The following is a 22,105-nucleotide window of genomic DNA, read 5'->3' as shown; positions in this document are numbered from 1 at the left end:
TGATGGCTTGAGTGAGCCTGGAGTAGTATTCCTGCTGCTGCTCCATTTGTTTTTTTTGCCATGCTTCCTGTTGGCTCAGCCAGTTGGTTTGAAGGTTCAGTATTTGCTCTTGTCCTTCCATATGCCTCTGTCCCAAATCGTCGATGGCTCTTAGAAGGTAAGTCAGATTCAAGTTGTCTGGGTCATGATGCTCTTCTTGTTGGTATTCTTCCTAATGATGTTCCTCTTGGTGAACTTTTTCTTTTGCTTTTGGTTTCCCTATTTGTGGCCTTTTTTGTTGCTGAGCAGGTGTAGTATAAACCAATCGTTCGAGTGTAACTGGCCTCCCTGGGTTCACCCAGTCTGGGTTGCTGTCCTCAAATACTACCTTGGCCTTGTTGTATAAGCGGAGAATGGTGCTGGGGTACCAAAGCCTGGCACCTGAATCAACCTTCTCAGCCGAATCTTGAATCCCCTCGGCGATGAGCTCATTCACGTTGATTTCCCCACCTTGTATTAAGCAATGCACCATAGTAGCTCGATTGATGTTTACCTCTGAATTATTTGCAGCTGGTAGAATGGATCTCCTCACAAGTTCAAACCACTCCTTAGCTTCAGGGCTCAGGTCCCCTATCTTGATGAACTTGGGTCTCCCATCTGTGTACCTCTCCCAGTCAGCTGCTATAACACAGATGTCTGCCACTATCTCTGAGAGCTCATTATTATCAGGGCTTCTACTTATCCTTGCTTGATAACTTTCCTCATCAAAACGAGGTGATTTCAGGTGAAGAACTCTTGTTATGGCATTTGGGCTGAAGTCCACCTCTTTTCCTCTTACGTAACTTTTGAAGGTTGGGGCCTTGGTTTTATCCTCTCTTACTACATTCGCATAAAATTCTTTGATGAGGTTTCCATTGATCTTCCCCTCTGGACTTGTGAGCAATTGCCACCCCCTCTGTTTGATTTTCTCCAGAATTTGTGGTGACTCGTTTGCATTGATTTGGAAGATTAACTCTGGCAGTATCTTTCTCGCCCCTCCGTTCGAATTCACGTTCATGAAAGGCAGTTTTGAATTTCTTCTCCTCAAAAGGAACACTCTCCATGGGTTCCTTCCTCTTTTGCCTCTTTGAGCTTGATGATGCCATGAATTGAGTTGCTGTTTTGAAGTGGAGGTTGGAAGATACGGAGAGATGAGGAATAGGTTGGCTATGATAGAGTGTGATGAAGGGGTTGAGCAAGCCGAAAGTATGAAGTGTGGAAGTGGGAATTTGAATGTGAGGAATGAGCATGCACTAGAGCTCACTTATATAGGGGGATCATGAGTGGATGGAAGGTGTGGATAGCAAGGATTGTTGCTTGATGGACGGTTGGGGTTGTGTATGAAGGAAAGACAAGGATCATCACTTAATGAGAGTGATTGGTTCGGTCTTTAAGGGTCTTCTTTCTCCAATGTTGCATGGCAGCGTTTCCCCATGCGTTCCCTCTTGGGACATGTGTGTAGTGCTCTTCATTAAGTGGCGAAATCTTCCCCATTTAATTGTCCAATCAATCCCTTTTCATGCTTCTTTTCCTTTCCTATAAAGATTTAAAATAAGGACATTAATATCATCAAAATCAAACTCTACGGCTAGAATAAACGGGAAGAAAGGGTTTGATTGTTTATTTATGAATTCCAACTAACTAACTAACTATTGGTGGGTCCTTATATGCGTTTTGGTGGCACCATGGGGTGACACCAAACTTAGTTTGAAGCAATGTGATGAAAAGTTTTGTTCAAAGCTCCCAAGACTAGCATGCATCTTGGTTTGCTTTGAACACCAAACTTGTTCCTCACTATATACTGCATGATAAAGATTTCACCAAATGTTTGTCAAGTTTGGGTTGAAATTCATAAACATTGATTTATTCATTATTTTAAAAAAATATAAAACATGGGTTGCCTCCCATGAAGCGCTTCTTTAGCGTCACTAGCTTGACGTTTTTCCTTCATCAGGGTGGTTGGTAGTGCTTAAAGTCCTCCCCTCTTGCTGTGGACTTGTATCCATTGGTTGGATCAATGATCTCCACATGTTTCAAGGAAAGAACTCTGTTGATAGTGAAGACCTTAGGTAACTGAGATGGTACAGTAGGGAGATTAGGGGGAATATCTAGGAAGTAAGCTGAGACAACTCTATCCCCTGGAGAGAAGTCTTCCGTAGGGATCTTCTTGTTCCTCCATCTCCTTGGTACCTTCTTCTTTGTTTCTTTTGAGGTTGCCTTCTCCTTGGTGACCTCTTTTTTCCAAGGAGTTGTGATGCTGTCTTCACCTGCCTCTAGAGGTTTAGGTTCCTCCAACTTTTCCTTGAGCTGTGGCAATTGCTGTTTTCCTTGTTTATCTATTAAGGGGATCTCAGAATGAACTGGCTGTGCTTCAGTGCTTGTTCCTTCCTTCAGTATCTCATTATCATTTGTGCTTAGTTCCTTGTCCTCTTGTCTGTTTCTTGTGAGAGTTTGAAGACATTGAAGCTGAGTCGTTCATCATGGATTCTCAATATTAGCTCCCCTTTCTCTACATCGATAAGTACTCTGGCTGTAGCTAGGAATGGTCTTCCCAATATGATTGGGTGAGCGTGACTCTCTTCCATGTCTAGGATGACAAAGTCTGTTGGGAGAAAGTACTTCCCAACCTTTAGCAACACATTTTCCACCACTCCTATTGCTTGCTTTTGAGTTTTGTCAGCCAGTCTGATGATTACATCTGTGGGCATTATCTCATTGATCTGCAGCCTCTTCACCAGGGATAAAGGCAGTAAGTTGATGCTGGCTCCCAAATCACATAGTGCTTTATCGAACATAGTTTCACCTATGGCACAAGGGATGTGAAAACTCCCTGGGTCTCTTCTTTTTGTAGGCAACTCAGGTTGAATAAGGGCACTACATTCCTTGTTTATCACTATAGTTTGGCCTCCTTTGAGTGAGCTTTTCTTGGAAAGAAGTTCCTTCATATACTTGATGAATGCAGGCATTTGTTGAATTGCCTTGATGAATGGTATGTTTACATGCAGAGATGCAAACAAGTCTAGGAACCTTGAGTATATTCTCTTTCCCACAGCACCATTGAGCAGTTGAGGGAAGGGAGCATAGATCTTCAGCAACTCTTGTTGTGAGATTTCTGGTCCTTGGTGATCTGTATCCTCCTCCTTTGTTTGTTTGCAAAGTTTGCCTTGCTTGTCTTCAGTCTCTTGATCACTCGTAGTGACCATTTTGCAATCTTCTCATCTTACTTTCTTTGCTTCTCCCTTGGGGATTTTCTCCGTGTCACTTGGGAAGCTATCGGTAGGTTTGGGAATCTTCTCAGCTAAATATCCCACCTGGAATTCCAGCTTTCCAATGGTCTCTCCCTGGTTCTTAATATTGGCTCGCACTTCCTCTTTGAACACCTTATTTTCTTGAATCTCTTGGCATATTCCTTCAAGTAAGGCTTCAATCTTAGAGAGCTTGTCATCAATTGATGGGTGATTCAGAGTAGATGTGCTATTTTGGTTTTGATAAGCATATGAAGAAGTGTTGTTGTGGGGGTGTTGAGACGTCCTCTGTGTGAATTGCTGGTGAGCTGCATTATTGTTGGAGTTGTAACGTCTCTGGTCTTGGTTTTGATCTTGCTCACTTTCCCACCCAAAGTTTGGGTGGTTTCTCCATCCAGGGTTGTAGGTCTTGGAGTATGGATCATAGTTTTTCCTTGGTGAATTCCCAATGTAGTTGGCTTGCTCCTGACTCCCCTCTGCTTCTTCATTCACTCCTTCTTAGATTGTTGATGAAGTGGAGATTGCTGCTACTTGGTTCGTCTCCATCTTCTTGGTGAGGTCAGCCAGCTGCTGGGTAATGAGCTTGTTTTGGGCCAACAGAGCATCTACATTGTTTAGCTCCATTACTCCTCTTGTGTTCCCTCTTTCGGAAGCATAGAAGTAGTCGTTCTCTGCTACTGTTTCGATAACATCTATGGCTTCCTCAATGGTCTTCTTCTTGTTCAAAGATCCTCCAGATGAATGGTCTATGGCCTTCTTTGACTCATAAGAGAGCCCTTCATAGAAAATGTGAAGCTGCACCCATTCGTTGAACATGTCAGGTGGACACCTCCTTGTTAAGTCCTTGAACCTCACCCATGCTTCATATAGAGTCTCACCATCTTGTTGCCTGAAAGTTTGGACCTCAGCTCTCAGCCTATTGATTCGTTGAGGAGGGTAAAATCTTGCTAAGAATTTGTTCACCACGTCTTCCCAAGTTGTCAAGCTTTCCCTTGGAAAAGATTCCAGCCATTTGGCTGCCTTGTCCCTGAGTGAGAATGGAAATAAGAGCAATCTATAGGCGTCAGGATGAACACCGTTAGACTTCACTGTGTCACATATTCTCAGGAAGGTGGTTAAATGTTGATTGGGGTCTTCTTGAACACTTCCTCCAAACGAACAGTTGTTCTGAACAAGGGTGATGAGCTGTGGTTTAAGTTCAAAGTTGTTGGCATGGATTGTTGGCTTTTGGATGCTACTTCCACAATTGCCTGGGTTTGGATTGATGTAAGAGCCCAAAACTCTTCTATCCTCCCCAGCATGATTTGCTCTACCTCCTCCCCCATGGTTGTGATCTTCTTCTTCATGATGGTTTTCCATGTTGTCTTCCATGTTTGTTTCAAAGAATTCCTCTTCTTCCTCAGTACCAACCACTTTCTTTCCTCTTGCCTCCCTCCTTAATCTAAGGAAAGTCCTCTCAGGTTCAGAATCGAAGGAAGTTGAAGCCCCGCTTCTTCTCCCTGTCATACAACCATCAAGTGCAAGCAAGAAAAAATAGGTGCAGAAAGTATTTGTGTCAGAATTATTGTTAGTTGTGGGTGATGCAATATATCAAACAGTTAGTGGGTTAGCAAACAGAATTGAAAATAACAAAGAAGAAACAAAGAGTAGACGGGGAAGGGAAGAAGTTTAACTAAAACAAAAAGTAAATCACTCAAACAGAAAATGAAATTCACAAAATAAAAATGCTCAATCTAGTGATCTTCCAATTTAATCATTGTTGATGCACAATCAATCCCCGGCAACGGCGCCATAAACTTGATGCGGGGAAAACTTGTCTCGCAACAAATCTCCCTTCGGCAAGTGTACCGAATTTGTCGTCAAGTAAAAACTCACAATAGAGCGAGGTCGAATCCCACAGGGATTGATTGATCAAGCAACTTTAATTAGAAGAATGTTCTAGTTGAGCGAATCCAGAATTTGGGTTGAGAATTGCAGAAAATAAAATGGCGAGAATGTAAATAATAGAAAAGTAAATGCTAGAATTAAAGGATTGGAAGTAAATGACTGAAAATAAATTGTAGAATTGTAAATGGGAATGGGGGATTTGCTCATAAAAGTAAATGGCAGAAATTAAAGAGAATGGGTAAGATCAGAGATGGGGAGTTCATTGGGCTTAGGAGATGTTGCAATTCTTCGGATCAAGTTCATTTTCATCTCTTCCTCAATCAATGCACTCATTGATCTCCTTCGCAATCTTAAGTGATTGAATTACAATTTCTTGCAATTCAATCTCTCAAATCTTGATCAATAGCCAATTCCTTGGTCAATTGCTCATGAGAAGAGATGAAGTATGGTCACTGATTATACCACATGCATTTCCCAAATCAAGTATTGAGAGGGTTATAGTCACATACCCATCCAAACCCAATTTGGTCCAGCATGAGAAAGCATTTCTAGCTTGATCTCTTCATTCTTCTTTCAAGGTTCAAAAGAGATCCAAGTTTGAATAGCTTTTCTTCCAAGATAACTACTCAATTGGATGAAGATCGAACGCTTTCAAGTAAAATCAAGAGAAAAGATAGAAGAAGAATAATGAAAATTAGTATTGATCCATCAAATTACAACAGAGCTCCCTAACCCAATGAAAGGGGTTTAGTTGTTCATAGCTCTTGAAAATGAAAACAAAGATGGAGAATACATCTTAAAACTAGAAAATGCAGAGAAGATAAAATACAGAGAGTAGTTCTCCTTTCCCAGCCTCCAGAACTCCTTTTACAATTCAAAGCTACTCCTATATATACTACTCTTCTCAGCTTCTAGTTTGCTCTTCAAGTCTTGGGCCTTTGGATCTTGAGTTTGAAGTAGTTCTTTTCTTCATTTGGGCTTGGCTTTACTTGCAGAGAGAAAGTGCTAAGTGGGCAGAGATTTCAGCTCAGGGCGTTAGGGGTGTTAACATTTAGTGAAAGTATAAGTTCGAGAACGTTAGTGACACTTAACATTTTCACTAACGTTCCAATGTACCCCTTTGCCTCATGTTAGACCCCACGTTAACTAGGTTAACGTGGCTTTTAACGTGGTCTTGCCAACCTTCGAGAACGTTAGTGACACTCAACATTGTCACTAACGTTCCAATGTGCCCCTAGATCTCACGTTAGAGTCCACGTTAACTAGGTTAACGTGGCTTCTAACGTGGCCTTGCCAAACTTCGAGAACGTTAGTGACACTCAACATTGTCACTAACGTTCCAATGTGCCCCTAGATCTCACGTTAGAGTCCACGTTAACTAGGTTAACGTGGCTTCTAACGTGGCCATTCTTAGCCATCCCAACGTTAGTGACAATGTTGAGTGTCACTAACGTTGGCTCATCATTCATTCCTCATCGTTAGCTTCCACGTTAACTAAGTTAACGTGGGAGTTAACGTGGTGTGTTGCATCCTTAGGCCAACGTTAGTGACAATGTTGAATGTCACTAACGTTGGCTTCTCTTCCCCCTTTAACGTTAGAGGCCACGTTAACTAGGTTAACGTGAGCTCTAACGTGGCCACTCATGAGTGTTTGCCAACGTTAATGACAATGTTAAGTGTCACTAACGTTGGTTCAACTTCCCTTTTCCACGTTAGAGTTCACGTTAACTTTGTTAACGTGACTCTTAACGTGGGCAATGATGGTTTTGAGAGTGTCATTGGCAATCACTTTTCTCATTAACCTTGCAAGTTTCCTCCCTTTCCTTGCTTCCTTTGGTCCTGAAGTCAAGCAATAAAGTGCATCAAAGTTCTAGTCCAAGTCATGGGCAATGCAACATACAATTTGTCACTAAACTTATGCAAAATTCTCATGAAATAATGTAAAATGCACAATGTATGCCTGAATCAAGGTGTAAGTGAATATCTACCCAAAACTAGCTTATTTCCTAAGGAAATACATGAAATTAACCTAAAAACAGTAAAGAAAAGGTCAGTGAAATTGGCCAAGATGCCCTGGCATCATTCACCCATATAATTTACCTCTGCTATTGCAGGGTTATCAGGATCATAGGCCTCTTCTTCAGAAGGCGCCTCTTGAGTACTATTGGATGCAGCTTGCATTCCATTCAGACTCTGAGAAATCATATTAACTTGCTGAGTCAATATTTTGTTCTGAGCCAATATGGCATTCAGAGTATCAATTTCAAGAACTCCCTTCTTCATAGGCGTCCCATTACTTATAGGATTCCTCTCAGAAGTGTACATGAACTGGTTATTAGCAACCATGTCAATGTGTTCTTGAGCTTCTGCAGGCGTTTTCTTTAGGTGAATGGATCCACCTGCAGAAGTATCCAATGACATTTTAGCTAATTCAGATAGACCATCATAGAATATATCCAGGATGGTCCATTCTGAAAGCATGTCAGAAGGACACTTTTTGGTCAGTTCCTTGTATCTCTCCCAAGCTTCATAGAGGGATTCACCTTCCTTCTGTCTGAAGGTTTGGACATCCACTCTAAGCTTACTAAGCTTTTGAGGAGGAAAGAACTTGGCTAAGAAAGCCTTGACCAGCTTATCCCAAGAGTTCAGGCTATCCTTAGGTTGAGAGTCCAACCATATTCTAGCTCTGTCTCTCACAGCAAAAGGGAAAAGCATGAGCCTGTAGACTTCAGGATCTACTCTATTAGTCTTAACAGTATCACAGATCTGCAAGAATTCAGTTAAGAACTGAAAAGGATCTTCAGATGGAAGTCCATGAAACTTGCAATTTTGTTGCATTAGAGAAACTAGCTGAGGTTTCAGCTCAAAATTGTTTGCTCCAATGGTAGGGATGGAGATGCTTCTTTCATGTAAATTGGAATTAGGTGCAGTAAAGTCACCAAGCATCCTCCTTGCATTATTATTATTTTTGGCTGCCATTTCCTCTTCCTGTTTGAAAATTTCTGAAAGGTGCTTGCTGGATTGTTGTAATTTAGCTTCTCTTAGTTTCCTCTTCAGAGTCCTTTTAGGTTCTAGATCAGCTTCAACAAGAATGCCTTTTTCCTTGTTCCTGCTCATAAGAAAGAGAAGAGAACAAGAAAAGAAGAGGAATCCTCTATGTCACAGTAAAGAGGTTCCTTATTGTTAGTAGAAGAAGAAAAGGAATAGGGGTGAAGAAGAATGAAGAATCCAAACACAAGGGTAAGGATAGGAGCAGTGATTTGAGATGAGGAGATGTTAGTAGATGAATAATTAATTAGAAGGAGATGAGAGAGAAAGAGGATTTTCGAAAATAATTTTTGAAAAAGAGTTAGTGATTTTCGAAAAAGGTTAGTAATTTTCGAAAATTAAAATCAAAAACTAAAATAATTAGTTAATTAAAAAGAATTTTTGAAAAAGAGGGAGATATTTTTGAAAATTAGAGAGAGAGAGAGAGTTAGTTAGGTAGTTTTGAAAAAGATAAGAAACAAACAAAAAGTTAGTTAAAACAAATTTTGAAAATCAATTTTGAAAAGATAAGAAGATAAGAAGTTAGAAAAAATATTTTAAAATCAAATTTTTGAAAAAGATAAGATAAGAAGATATTTTGAAAAGATATGATTGAAATTAGTTTTGAAAAAGATTTGATTTTTAAAATCACAATTAATGACTTGATTCACAAGAAATCACAAGATATGATTCTAGAACTTAAAGTTTGAATCTTTCTTAACAAGTAAGTAACAAACTTGAAATTTTTGAATCAAAACATTAATTGTTGATGATATTTTCAAAAATTATGAGATAAAATTAAGAAAAAGATTTTTGAAAAATATTTTTGAAATTTTCGAAAATAAATAAGAAAAATGAAAAAGATTTGATTTTTGAAAAAGATAAGATTTTTAAATTGAAAATTTGATTTGACTCATAAAAACAACTAGATTTTAAAAATTTTTGAAAAAGTCAATCCAAATTTTCAAATTTTATGAGAGAAAAAGGAGAAGATATTTTTTTTGATTTTTGAATTTTTAATGATGAGAGAGAAAAACATGAAAAATGATGCAATGCATGAAAGTTATGGATCAAAACAATGAATGCATGCAAGAATGCTATGAATGTCAAGATGAACACCAAGAACACTATGAAGATCGTGATGAAAATCAAGAACATATTTTTGAAAAATTTTTTATGCAAAGAAAACATGCAAGACACCAAACTTAGAAATCTTTCATGTATAGACACTGTTCTGAGGGTTACCTGAATTTGTAGGTCGATCTCGGTCGAGATCTTATGTGCTAGTCGAAACCTGAGGTGTCCGGTTCGTGAATGGTGACCGGAGCCGGTGCGTCCGACTTGTTGGACTGGTTGTGCTGTTGATCCTTTATCACCGGAGGGTGGGGGGTACCTGCAAGAGACTCCGATGCTTAAGTTAGCATGGGTATTAAACAGGTTTTATGTAGAATCAGAGTATGAGTTATACCTGGGTGCTCCAGTGTATTTATAGTAGTTGTAGAGTGACCTTTCTAGATAAGATAAGTTAGTTATCTTATCTTATCTTTATCTTTGAGTTGAGGTCAGCTTATCTTCAAGGGAACCGCCCTTATCTCTTATAGGCTTGGACGGCCTTTGGACTTGGGTCGTGTTCCTCTACTTGGACCCTTTTATGGGCTTTCCTGTCAACTTGGCCGAGTTCTTTAAGAAGAAGTCGATCCGCTTGACCTGAAGAGGTCGGTCGCTTTGTCGTCGATCATCCCAGGTCGGATAGCTCGACCCTGGGTATGAACAGTGCCCCTGCTTGAGCTCGGTCTTCTGCTTTGAAGTCGAGTTTCTTGACTTCGAACTTCTTTACAGCGAAGCCGAACTCTAGCACTTTTGTCGATTCCTTTCTACGTAGAGCTTTTGAATGTAGAACGTTTTCCTCTAAAAACGCGCGCTTTTATACCAGCGCTTTGTTCTTGGGAACGTGAGAGGGTTTAATGCCTTCATTAATTGGTTATTAATTGCCCTCGTTCTCTCTTGGCTTTTATTTTGAAATTCTTAATCAAAAACGGTTTCTCTTCTTCGCTCCTCTTCGTAACTTCTCCCTTTACTATCTCATTTTCTGTTTCTTTCGCAATTTCTCCTGCAACGCCTGTTCTGTTACTACTTTCTGTGGGAAAGGGGCGATTTCCAGATTTCTCCTTCTATCTTCGTAATTTCTGCTTCGAGGGGGGTGGTTTTGCTTCTGCTCTTCGACTTTCTTTTACAGTCTTTCTTCTATTTCTCCAGGTTCGATTTTTCTTTCTATCTTTCTCTATGCCATTTTTTGTGTCTGTTTTGAGAAAGTTTGGGTTTTTCTGTCTTTTTTGCTGATCATTGTGTGTCTTGTAGTTTCTCCCTCTGTTTCTTGATACTTTAAGAACTTTGCATGTTTTGTGAATGCTTTTGTATTTGAAGCTTTGGAATGATGACTCTGTTTGACTCTGAAAAAGGTTGCTCCATTGACGATTTTGGGAGTGTTCGATGTTGGTGCTTGTTCTCTGCTGATGATTTTTGCTTGATTTCAAAAAAGTTTGCGTCTTTGCTGTTTCTCTGCTTTTGATGGTTTTCTGTTTGGTATTGCTGACGTTAACAGTGCTTTCGCTGGTAGACTGTAGAAAGATAGTTGCTTTGATGACTTTGCGTTTCTTAACTTTGACGGACGAAATGCTTGCTGCTTTAGGTCTTCTTTCCTTGTTTTGAGAGATACTGGGGCGTAGGTTTTTCCTAGAAATCTTGCTTTGTTATTGCCTCCAAAGGATGCCCCAGGACTTTTTGGCTTTAGTCTTGGGGTTTTCCTTTTGTTTATCCGCCCATCGAGATGTTTTGACCCGTGCCCGAGATGTTTTTTGAGTAATCCGCTCTTCTTTTCTTTTGTAGGATCTTAGTTGACCTCATGTCTTCCCGAAATAACATCGTAGCGACGCCTTCTCAGGTCCCTGCGGGTATGGCCGATTGGGTGGATTCCATGGTCCTCATGTATGTCTCGCTGGTTGATTCTGAGTTTTGTTCTCAGCTTAGGCAGTTTCACAGCGTCTGTAGTAACTCTGGTGATGAGAAGAATTATGAGCTTGTTCCTCCTTCCTCTGACGAGAGAGTCTGTTTCTCGACTCGAGTTGTTGACGATCGCCCTTTCTTTTATGCTTACGATTTTTTCTTTGGTCAACTCGGAGTTACTCTTCCCTTTTCTCCATTTGAAATCGACCTGTTATGGTCTTGTAATGTTGCCCCTTCTCAACTTCACCCCAACTCCTGGGGTTTTATTAAAATCTTCCAATTGTTGTGTAATAGTTTTGGTATTCATGCTTCCCAATCTCTCTTTTTCTATTTGTTTGTCTTGACTAAGCCTGGTGTGGTGAAAAAGAAGTCAGCTTGGGTCTCCTTCCGTTCTACCCAAGGAAAGAAAGTTTTTTCCATGTTTGACGAATCGTTTCGGGATTTTAAAAACTATTTCTTCAAGGTCCGAGCTGTTGAAGGATCTCAGCCCTTTTTCTTGGATGAAAATGATGAGCCCGCCTTTCCCCTAGAGTGGCAGAAGGATGTTAGGGTCTCTAGGTATTCTTGGGACATGTTGGATGAGGCTGAGCGAGCCTTTGTGACTGTTTTAGAGGAGCGTTGGAGTCAGCCTCCCCATCTTGACACAGAAATTTCTAACCAACCCTTCTCTTCTTCAATCTGAACTGGGTATCTTGTGTTTCCTTTGCTGTTTGTCTTATGATGCTTGTAGCTGTATTTGATTTGTAGCTTGACTTCTATTTTATTTGCAGAGGCAATGAAGAACAATGAGTCTATGAAAGCTTTTAAAAGGGCACAGAAGGCGACTGCTGCCAGGAATGTTGCGGCCAGGGCTGCTGGGGAGGGGTCTTCTTAGCCTCGTGAGAAGCCGGCCGTGCCGAGCTCTCTCGGGGTGAAGAAGACGATCCCGATACCTTGGGTCCGTTTGGTGGATCCCCCTTCTTCTTCTGCTGTTCCACCCATTGTTCCTCCAAGTAAAAAGCAAAAGACTTCCGAGCCCTTTGATCCCAATGCTCCTAACTTCAACGCTATTGAATTTATAGATCAATAGATTGGGCCATATGGTACCATTCCCATGGATGATGTGTCCATTCTTCATCATTTGGAGTTTATGGCTCAGAATCATGTGAGGATGGCCTATATGGTGGCTGCAATTCATCGAACTGCCCAGAACCTTCCTCTTCATGCTACTAAGGCATTTATGAAGGAGGCAAAATGAGAGTTTGACCGGATGAAGGGGTTGAAGGAGGAGCTCGAGGTGAAGGTGGCCAAATTGGAGAAGGACCTCGAGAATGAGAAGGCGAGCTCTGAGTCGCTGGCTACTTCCTTGAGGTTGGCTGAGGATGCAGCCATGATGCACAAGGAAAGCTATGTGACATCCTATAGGGAGGGGAGGCGCTTGAGGGAAGAGCTGGACAACGCCCGGGAGGATTATGCCGACCTCCAGGGTCATCTTGTTGGTAGCGTAACTGCTGCTTACGAGAACTTGAAAGAACAAGTCCGGATCATTGCTCCTGAGGCCGATCTCACCCTTTTTAGTTTGGATAATGTTGTCCGAGATGGCAAAATTGTCCCTGATGATGAGGGTGATGATGATGAAGTTGTTCCTCCCCTCGTGTCTTCCACCAAGGCGCCGAATTCTTCCGCTCCTCCTGCTGTGCCTGACTTGGATTGCCAGATCCTGAATCAGGAGGATGGGACTGTTGATGCGGTGCCGATTCAAGCTCGCCATCCTTTCCCTGGTCTTGATGCCGCGAAGAAAGCTCCTGATGGTGCCGAGAAAACTTCTGATGCCTGTTGATTTGTAGTTGGCCCGGCTTGTGGGCGTTTTGTGGGAACTTTTTATAACTTTTGTGTAGATAGCCCGATTTTTTGGCCTTTTGATCTCTTTATTTAGATGTTTGACTCTTCTTAGTTGCTTTCCTAGCAACTTTTATTACTTTTAGAAACAGACAAGTAGCTTGCTATCCTTTGGGTAGTAAGTGTTGGTGATCCTTCGAGGCCTTTATAATTTTATATAAAACCTACTGATGTTGAACTCTCCCAATTTGAACTTCTTGAGTTTTTGACTCTTTGTAGTCGTAGGGGTCCAATTTGGTTTTCTTGCTTTGTGTGTGTTTTTTAGTGCTTTGTGACCGACTTCTTTGCATTGGTCCCCTGATAGACTCCTTTTTGTAATCCTCTTTCTTGGACCTTCGTGAGGTCTCTTTCAGGGATTGCTGGATTTTTGTAGTGGATCGACTTTGTTGGGTCGATTTCTTCTAAGTTATTTCGTAATCCTCTTTCTTGGACCTTTGTTAGGTCTCTTTCAGGGATTACTTTTATAACTTGTCTTTTGTAGGAGGTTGACTTCGTTAGGTCGATCTCTTCTAAGTTATTTCGTAATCCTCTTTCTTGGACCGTTGTTAGGTCTCTTTCAGGGATTACTTTTATAACTTGTTTCTGTAGGAGGTCGACTTCGTTAGGACGATCTCTTCTAAGTTATTTCGTAATCCTCTTTCTTGGACCCTTGTTAGGTCTCTTTCAGGGATTACTTTTATAACTTGTTTTTGTAGGAAACCGACTTCGTTAGGTCGATCTCTTCTAAGTTATTTCGTAATCCTCTTTCTTGGACCCTTGTTACGTCTCTTTCTTTGCTCGTCATCTCGGGTGGCCAGGAATCGATCTAGTTTTCCTTCCCTTACCAATTTTTCTATTATGTTTTTTAAATCGAAGCATTCGTTAGTGGAGTGTCCCCGGACCCGATGATATTCGCAATACTCTTTTCGGTTTCCTCCTCCCTTTTTGCCTTTAAGTGGCCGAGCTGGGGGGATTTTTTCCGTGTGGCAGACTTCTTTATATATTTCGTCGAGGGTAGTCGGGTACTTTTTTGATATAGATTGGCTGAAAGGTCCCTCTTGTAGGCCGTTGATGAGTCCCATGATTGCGGCTTCCGTGGGAAAACTTTGTATGTCCATGCATGTTTTGTTGAATCTTTCCATGTAGTTGCGAAGGCTCTCCCAATCTCCTTGTTTGATTCCTAATAAACTGGGGGCGTGCTTAGCTTTATCCTTTTGAATGGAAAATCTGGCTAAGAATTTTTTAGCTAAATCGTCGAAACTTGAGATGGATTTTGGTGGTAAGTTCTCGAACCACCACATAGCTGTCTTTGTCAGAGTTGTTGGGAAGGCTTTACAGCGAATGGCGTCTGGGGCGTCAGTAAGATACATTCTGCTTCTGAAGTTACTGAGATGGTGGTTAGGATCCGTGGTGCCGTCATATAGAGCCATATCCGGGAGTTTGAAGTCTTTTGGAATTTTGGTTTTCATGATTTCCCTAGTAAAGGGGTATTCCGACTTGTTGGACTGGTTGTGCTGCTGATCCTTTATCACCGGAGGGTGGGGGGTACCTGCAAGAGACTCCGATGCTTAAGTTAGCATGGGTATTAAACAGGTTTTATGTAGAATCAGAGTATGAGTTATACTTGGGTGCTCCAGTGTATTTATAGTAGTTGTAGAGTGACCTTTCTAGATAAGATAAGTTAGTTATCTTATCTTATCTTTATCTTTGAGTTGAGGTTAGCTTATCTTCAAGGGAACCGCCCTTATCTCTTATAGGCTTGCACGACCTTTGGACTTGGGTCGTGTTCCTCTACTTGGGCCCTTTTATGGGCTTTCCTGTCAACTTGGCCGAGTTCTTTAAGAAGAAGTCGATCCGCATGACCTGAAGAGGTTGGTCGCTTTGTCGTCGATCATCCCAGGTCGGATAGCTCGACCCTGGGTATGAACAGACACTATGGATGCAAAAATGCATATGAAAAACAACATATGATGCAAAACAAGAAATTCTCAAGATCAAACAAAGAATATCATCAAGAACAACTTTGAAGATCCTGAAGAACATGCATGAATTTTCTAAAATTTTATGCAAATTTTAAAACATGCAATTGACACTAAACTTAAAAACTGACTCAAGACTCAAACAAGAAACATGAAATATTTTTTATTTTTATGATTTTCTAATTTTTTTGGTATTTTTCGAAAATTAATTTGAAAAAGAAAAATAAGGATTCCAAAATTTTTAATATGAATTCCAGGAATCTTGTACTCTTATTCTAAAGCTCCAATCTGAGGGTTAGGCATGGCTTAATAGCCAGCCAAGCTTTAGTATGCAACTCAGACATGCCACAGCTGACATTCCAATTAACTTGCCTCTATGCTGATGGTTGGAAGCCCCTATGCTAAAAGAATTAGACATGGCTTTACAGCCAGCCAGGCTTCAACATGCTTCATGAAACTCTAGAATTCATTCTCAAAAATTTTAGAATAATTTTCGAAAACAAATGAGAAAGTTTTGAAAGATTTTTGAAAAATTTTTGAAAATAAAACAAAAAGAAAATTACCTAATCTGAGCAACAAGATGAACCGTCAGTTGTCCAAACTCAAACAATCCCCGGCAACGGCGCCAAAAACTTGGTGCACGAAATTGTGATCTCAGGCAACGGCGCCAAAAACTCTGTACGCACGTCTTAATAAATTGTTTTTCATTCACAACTTCGATACAACTAACCAGCAAGTTTCTGGGTCGTCCAAGTAATAAACCTTACGTGAGTAAGGGTCGATCCCACGGAGATTGTTGGTATGAAGCAAGCTATGGTCACCTTGTAAATCTCAGTCAGGCGGATATAAAATAGTTATGGGTTTTCGAAAATAAATAATAAAATAAAGATAAAAATACTTATGCATATCATTGGTGAGAATTTCAGATAAATGTATGGAGATGCGTTCGTTCCTCTGAACTTCTGCTTTCTTGCTGTCTTCATCCAATCAATCTCACTCCTTTCTATGGCTGGCTTTATGTAAGGACATCACCATTGGCAATGGCTACTTTTGATCCTCTTTGGAAAATGGTCCGATGCACTGTCACTGCATGGCTAATCGTCTGGAGGCATCACCGTTGTCAATGGCTGCATCCCATCCTCTTGTGAAAATGGTCCAAATGCTCTGTCACAGCACGGCTAATCATCTGAGGTTCTCGATCATACTGGAATAGGATTTACCATCCTTTTGCGTCTGTCACTACGCCCAGCACTCGCGAGTTTGAAGTTCGTCACAGTCATTCAATCCCAGAATCCTACTCGAAATACCACAGACAAGGTTTAGACTTTCCGGATTCTCATGAATGCCGCCATCAATCTAGCTTACACCACGAAGATTCTGATTAAGAGATCCAAGAGATACTCATTCACTTTAAGGTGGAACGGAAGTGGTTGTCAGGCACGCGTTCGTGGGGGAATGATGATGATTATCACGTTCATCACATTCATTTTGAAGTGCGAATGAATATCTTAGAAGCGGAATAAGTTGAATTGAATAGAAAAACAGTAGTACTTTGCATTAATTCATGAGGAACAGCAGAGCTCCACACCTTAATCTATGGAGTGTAGAAACTCTACCGTTAAAAATACATAAGTGAAAGGTTCAGGCATGGCCGAATGGCCAGCCCCCAAAACGAGATCACAGGATCAAAAATACAATCCAGGATGTCAAATACAATAGTAAAAAGTCCTATTTATACTAAACTAGTTACTAGGGTTTACAGAAGTAAGTAATTGATGCATAAATCCACTTCTGGGGCCCACTTGGTGTGTGCTTGGACTGAGCTTGAATGTTACACGTGCAGAGGTCATTCTTGGAGTTGAACGCCAGTTTGTAACGTATTTCTGGCGTTCAACTCTGGCTTGTGACGTGTTTCTGGCGTTTAACTCCAGACAGCAGCGTAGAACTGGCGTTCAACGCCCTTTTACGTCATCTAAACTCGGTCAAAGTATGAACTATTATATATTGCTGGAAAGCCCTGGATGTCTACTTTCCAACGCAATTGAAAGCGCGCCATTTTGAGTTCTGTAGCTCCATAAAATCTACTTTGAGTGCAGGGAGGTCAGAATCCAACAGCATCAGCAGTCCTTCTTCAACCTCTGAATCTGATTTTTGCTCAAGTCCCTCAATTTCAGCCAGAAAATACCTGAAATCACAGAAAAACACATAAACTCATAGTAAAGTCTAGAAATGTGAATTTAACATAAAAACTAATGAAAACATCCCTAAAAGTAACTAAATTCTACTAAAAATATACTAAAAACAATGCCAAAAAGCGTATAAATTATCCGCTCATCACCTGCCGCTCGTCCTCTTCGGATCTGCTTTATTGTTTGTAGCTTGGATCCTTTGAGGTTATGATTATGTGGGTCTAACTTGTTTTTCGGTTTTCTCGCTCTTGCTTGTATTTCTGACGATCTATAACCAATTTCTTCAAGTTGGTCCTCCAAGTTATTTTGGTAGTCCTTTGTCTGGTCTCTCTCAGGGGTTACCTTTGTAACTTGCTTTGTAGTAGGCCGACTTCTTTACGTCGTCCTTTTCTAAGTTATTTTTGTAATCCTCTTTTTTGGATCTTTGTCAGATCTCTTTCAGGGATTACTTTTATAACTTTTTAGTAGTAGGAGTCCGACTTCGTTATGTCGGTCTCTTCTAAGTTATTTTTGTAATCCTCTTTCTTGGATCTTTGTCAGATCTCTTTCAGGGATTACTTTTATAACTTTTTAGTAGTAGAAGTCCAACTTCGTTATGTCGGTCTCTTCTAAGTTATTTTTGTAATCCTCTTTCTTGGATCTTTGTCAGATCTCTTTCAGGGATTACTTTTATAACTTTTTAGTAGTAGGAGTCCGACTTCGTTATGTCGGTCTCTTCTAAGTTATTTATGTAATCCTCTTTCTTGGATCTTTGTCAGATCTCTTTCATGGATTACTTTTATAACTTTTTAGTTTTGGGCTGACTTTGTCATGTCGAGCCCTTCTAAGTTAAAGTAATCCTCTTTAATAGGGTTGGCCAGACCTCTTTCCAGGGTTTACTTATAACTTGGGTTGACTTGGTCCGACTTCTTAACGTCGGCCAGTCTTTAAGTTATTATTTAGCAATCCATAAGACCTCGTCATGTTCTTTTTCGGATCACTTTCGATAACTTCTTACATTATTCTGTGTTCATCTTTGCCGATTTGTAGGAGGTGGTTGCTATCTTTAGATCGTCTTTTGGGTGAATCGTGTTTTCACCTTTATTGGACGATTGTCTTTATCGTGATCATGCAGTAAAATTGTTATTCACTTTCTGCCGATCTGTTGCTTTATAATCGGACGATGAATACTTCAGATTAATACGTCTTGAATACTTGTAGAATATCTAAAATATATATTTTATTCAAAGGAAAGTGCAAATATATACATGTGGGAATTGTTCATCCCTTTATGTCAAATAGTGTTTGAGTCTCAACTTGGTGCCTCATTAAAAAACCTTTTTAGGAAAAAGAGTGCATCAAATAGTGAGATCTTTTACTTTTCTAGCTGTAGTACCTTCTTAGGTTACAGGCGTGCCATGATCTGGGAAGCTCTCGTCCATCGAGTTCGGACAGTCTGTAGTAGCCCTTCCCAAGTACTTTTACAACTCGGTAGGGTCCTTTCCAGTTTGCTGCCAACTTTCCTTCTCCTGGTCGAATTGTTCCAATATCATTTCGGATTAGGATTAGATCGTTCTCCGTGAAACTTCTAGGCACTACCTTTTGATTATATCTGGAAGCCATTCGACGTTTTAGTGCTTCTTCCCTGATCCGAGCTCTTTCCTGGATTTTAGGTAGTAGGTTGAGTTCTTCCTTCTGAAGTTGAGAGTTGGCCTCTTCATTGTAGTGGACTACTCTGGATGACCCTTCCTCGATCTCTACTGGGATCATTGCCTCCACTCCATATGCTAGTCGAAAGGGTGATTCATTTGTCGTGGAGTGTGGCATTGTTCGATATGCCCATAAGACTTGTGGAAGTTCTTTGGCCCAAGCTCTCTTTGCATCTTGTAGTCTTCGTTTCAACCCAGCCAATATGACTTTGTTGGCAGCTTCGGCATGTCCATTGGCTTGAGGGTGTTTGACGGAGGTGAACTGGTGCTTTATATTCAAGTCGGCTACTAGTCTCCTGAAGCCTGCATCTGTGAATTGAGTGCCATTGTCTGTGGTGATGGAGTATGAAACCCCGAACCTCGTGACAATGTTCCTGTATAGGAATTTCTGGCTTCTTTGAGCGGTGGCGTTGGCTAGGGGCTCTGCTTCAATCCATTTTGTAAAATAGTCTACTCCGACTATGAGGAATTTTACTTGTCCTGATCCCTGGGGAAAGGGTCCGAGAAGATCAAGTCCCCATTTTGCAAATGGCCAGGGCGAGGTTACACTGATGAGCTCTTCTGGCGGGGCGATGTGGAAGTTGGCATGTTTCTGACATGGTGGACATGTCTTTACAAATTCTATAGCTTCTTTCTGTAGGGTTGGCCAATAAAATCCCGCTCGGAGTACTTTTTTGGCAAGAGCTCTTGCTCCGAGATGGTTGCCGCACATGCCGCCGTGTACTTCTTCTAGCACTTCCTTTGTGTTGTTGGTCGGCACACATTTTAGTAGCGGCATTGAGATCCCTCTTTTGTACAGAATGTTGTTTATAATAGTGTAGTACTGTGCCTCCCTTTTTAATCTGTTTGCCTCCTTTTCCTCTGTGGGGAGCGTCTCTACTTTGAGGTAGTTAATTATGGGGGTCATCCATCCTTGGTCCTGACTTGTTATGGCTTGGATTTTTTTCTCTTCCGAGATTGACGGGTTCTGTAGCATTTCCTGGATGAGGCTTCTATTGTTGCCCCCTGGTTTGGTGCTGGCTAGTTTTGAGAGTGCGTCAGCTCGGGCGTTTTGTTCGTGGGGTATGTGGCAGATCTTATATTCCCCGAGTTGTCCGAGTTGTTCCTTGGTTTTATCCAAATACTTTTTCATGGTGGGATCTTTGGCTTGATAGCTCCCTGTTATCTACGAGGTGACTACTTGTGAATCGTTGTAAATGTTGAGTTTTTGAGCTCCAACCTCTGTAGCCAGCTTCAAACCGGCTAATAACGCTTCATATTCTGCCTGGTTGTTGGAGGCCGAGAACCCGAACTTGAGGGAGAGCTCAACTTGGGTTCCTTGGTTGCTTTCTATTATCACGCCTGCGCCGCTTCCAGTCTTATTTGAAGAACTGTCCACGTAGAGATTCCATTCTGTGGGGGTTTCCAAGGCATCTGTGAATTCTGCGATAAAGTTGGCCAGATACTATGATTTAATGGCCGTCCGAGCTTCATATTGGAGGTCGAATTCTGATAACTCGACTGCCCATTGTAAAATTCTGCCTGCTAAATCTGTTTTCTGCAGTATTCCTTTTATGGGCTGGTTGGTTCGAACCTTAATGGTGTGAGCCTGGAAGTACGGGCGAAGTCGTCGAGATGTTAGAATGAGAGCATAGGCAAACTTTTCTATCTTCTGGTAGTTCAGCTCGGATCCCTGTAGTGCTTTGCTAATGAAGTAGACGGGTTGTTGCCCACTTTCGTCTTCTCTGACTAGTGCTGAGGCTATTGCCCGGCTTCCTACTGCGAGATATAATATGAGCGGTTCTCCTTCTCGTGGTCGAGATAAGATAGGCGGCCGTCCTAAGAACTCCTTGAAGTCTTGGAAGGCTTGTTCACATTCTGTCGTCCATTCGAACTGCTTTCCCTTCCTTAAAGTAGCATAGAAGGGGAGAGATCTTATCGCTGCCCCTGCTAAGAATCTAGATAGGGCGGCCAATCTCCCGTTGAGTTGCTGCACATCTTTGACACAGGTGGGGCTCTTCATGTTGAGTATGGCTTGGCATTTATCCGGGTTTGCTTCAATTCCTCTTTGCGTGAGCATGAAACCTAGGAATTTGCCTGCTTCTACCGCAAAGGTGCATTTTGCAGGATTGAGTCGCATGTCGTGCTTCCTTATAGTGTCGAACACTTGAGTCAGGTCGGACAGTAATGTGTCTTCGCTTTGTGTCTTTAACAACATGTCGTCCACATAGACTTCCATGATTTTTCCGATGTGGTCTGAGAAGACTTTGTTCATCAGCCTTTGATAAGTAGCACCCGCGTTCTTGAGACCGAAGGGCATCACGATGTAGCAGTAATTTGCTTTCGGCGTTAAAAACGAGGTCTTTTCTTGATCTGGTGGATACATGGGGATTTGGTTGTATCCTGAGTATGCGTCCATAAATGAGAGGTATCTATATCTGGAGGAAGCATTTACCAGAGCGTCGATACTTGGGAGTGGGTAAGGATTTTTTGGGCAGGCTTTGTTGAGATCGGTGTAATCAGTACATATTCGCCACTTCCCATTTGATTTTTTCACCAAGACGACGTTGGCTAACCATAGTGGATACTTGACTTCTCTTATGAATACTGCCTCCAGTAGTGCCTGTACCTGCTCTTCCACAGCTTGGGATTGATCTGGTCCAACTTTTCTTTGTCTCTGCTGCACCGGCCGAGATCCTGGATAGACCGCCAACTTGTGGCACATTAGCTTGGGGTCTATGCCTAGCATGTCTGTGGCTTTCCATGCGAATAGATCGACATTATCACGTAAGAATTGTATCAGTAATTCTTTTGAGTCTCCTCTTAGGATTGTTCCGATATTAGTTGTTTTGTCCGAGGTGTCTCCGATCTGAATCTTCTCTATCTCACCTTCTAGCTGCGGACGGAGTTCCTCTCGTCGCTGCACTCCGCCAAGCTCAATTGTATGAAACTCTTCTCCTCTGCCTTTGAGGTTTAGACTTTCATTATAACAGCGGCGCGCCATCTTTTGATCTGCTTTTATTGTAGCTATCCCTTCTGTAGTTGGGAATTTCATGCATAGATGTGGGGTCGAGACTATTGCGCCGAGTTGATTGAGTGTTGTCCGACCTATTAGAGTATTGTAGGCTGAACTTACGTCGACCACAATGTAGTCTATTTTGAGGGTCCTGGATTGGTTCCCTTTTCTGAAGGTTGTATGTAGTGATATGTATCCTAATGGTTGTACCGGAGTA

General features: G+C 41.4%; 2 non-coding genes across 2 annotated transcripts; both read left to right on the top strand.

Moving 5' to 3' along the window:
* Positions 1–4,077: 4,077 nt before the first annotated feature.
* LOC112768849 (small nucleolar RNA R71) lies at positions 4,078–4,181 on the top strand. The gene has a single exon (XR_003186231.1). It is a non-coding gene; the product is annotated as a small nucleolar RNA R71 (small nucleolar RNA).
* A 3,444-nt stretch (positions 4,182–7,625) lies between these two features.
* Positions 7,626–7,733, top strand: LOC112768480 (small nucleolar RNA R71). The gene has a single exon (XR_003185901.1). It is a non-coding gene; the product is annotated as a small nucleolar RNA R71 (small nucleolar RNA).
* The last annotated feature ends 14,372 nt before the right edge of the window (positions 7,734–22,105 follow it).

The sequence above is a fragment of the Arachis hypogaea genome, chromosome 17, assembly GCF_003086295.3.
Source record: "Arachis hypogaea cultivar Tifrunner chromosome 17, arahy.Tifrunner.gnm2.J5K5, whole genome shotgun sequence".
NCBI lineage: Eukaryota > Viridiplantae > Streptophyta > Magnoliopsida > Fabales > Fabaceae > Arachis > Arachis hypogaea.
Note: the sequence above shows the minus strand (reverse complement) of the source record. Positions and strands in the feature narration are given on the sequence as shown.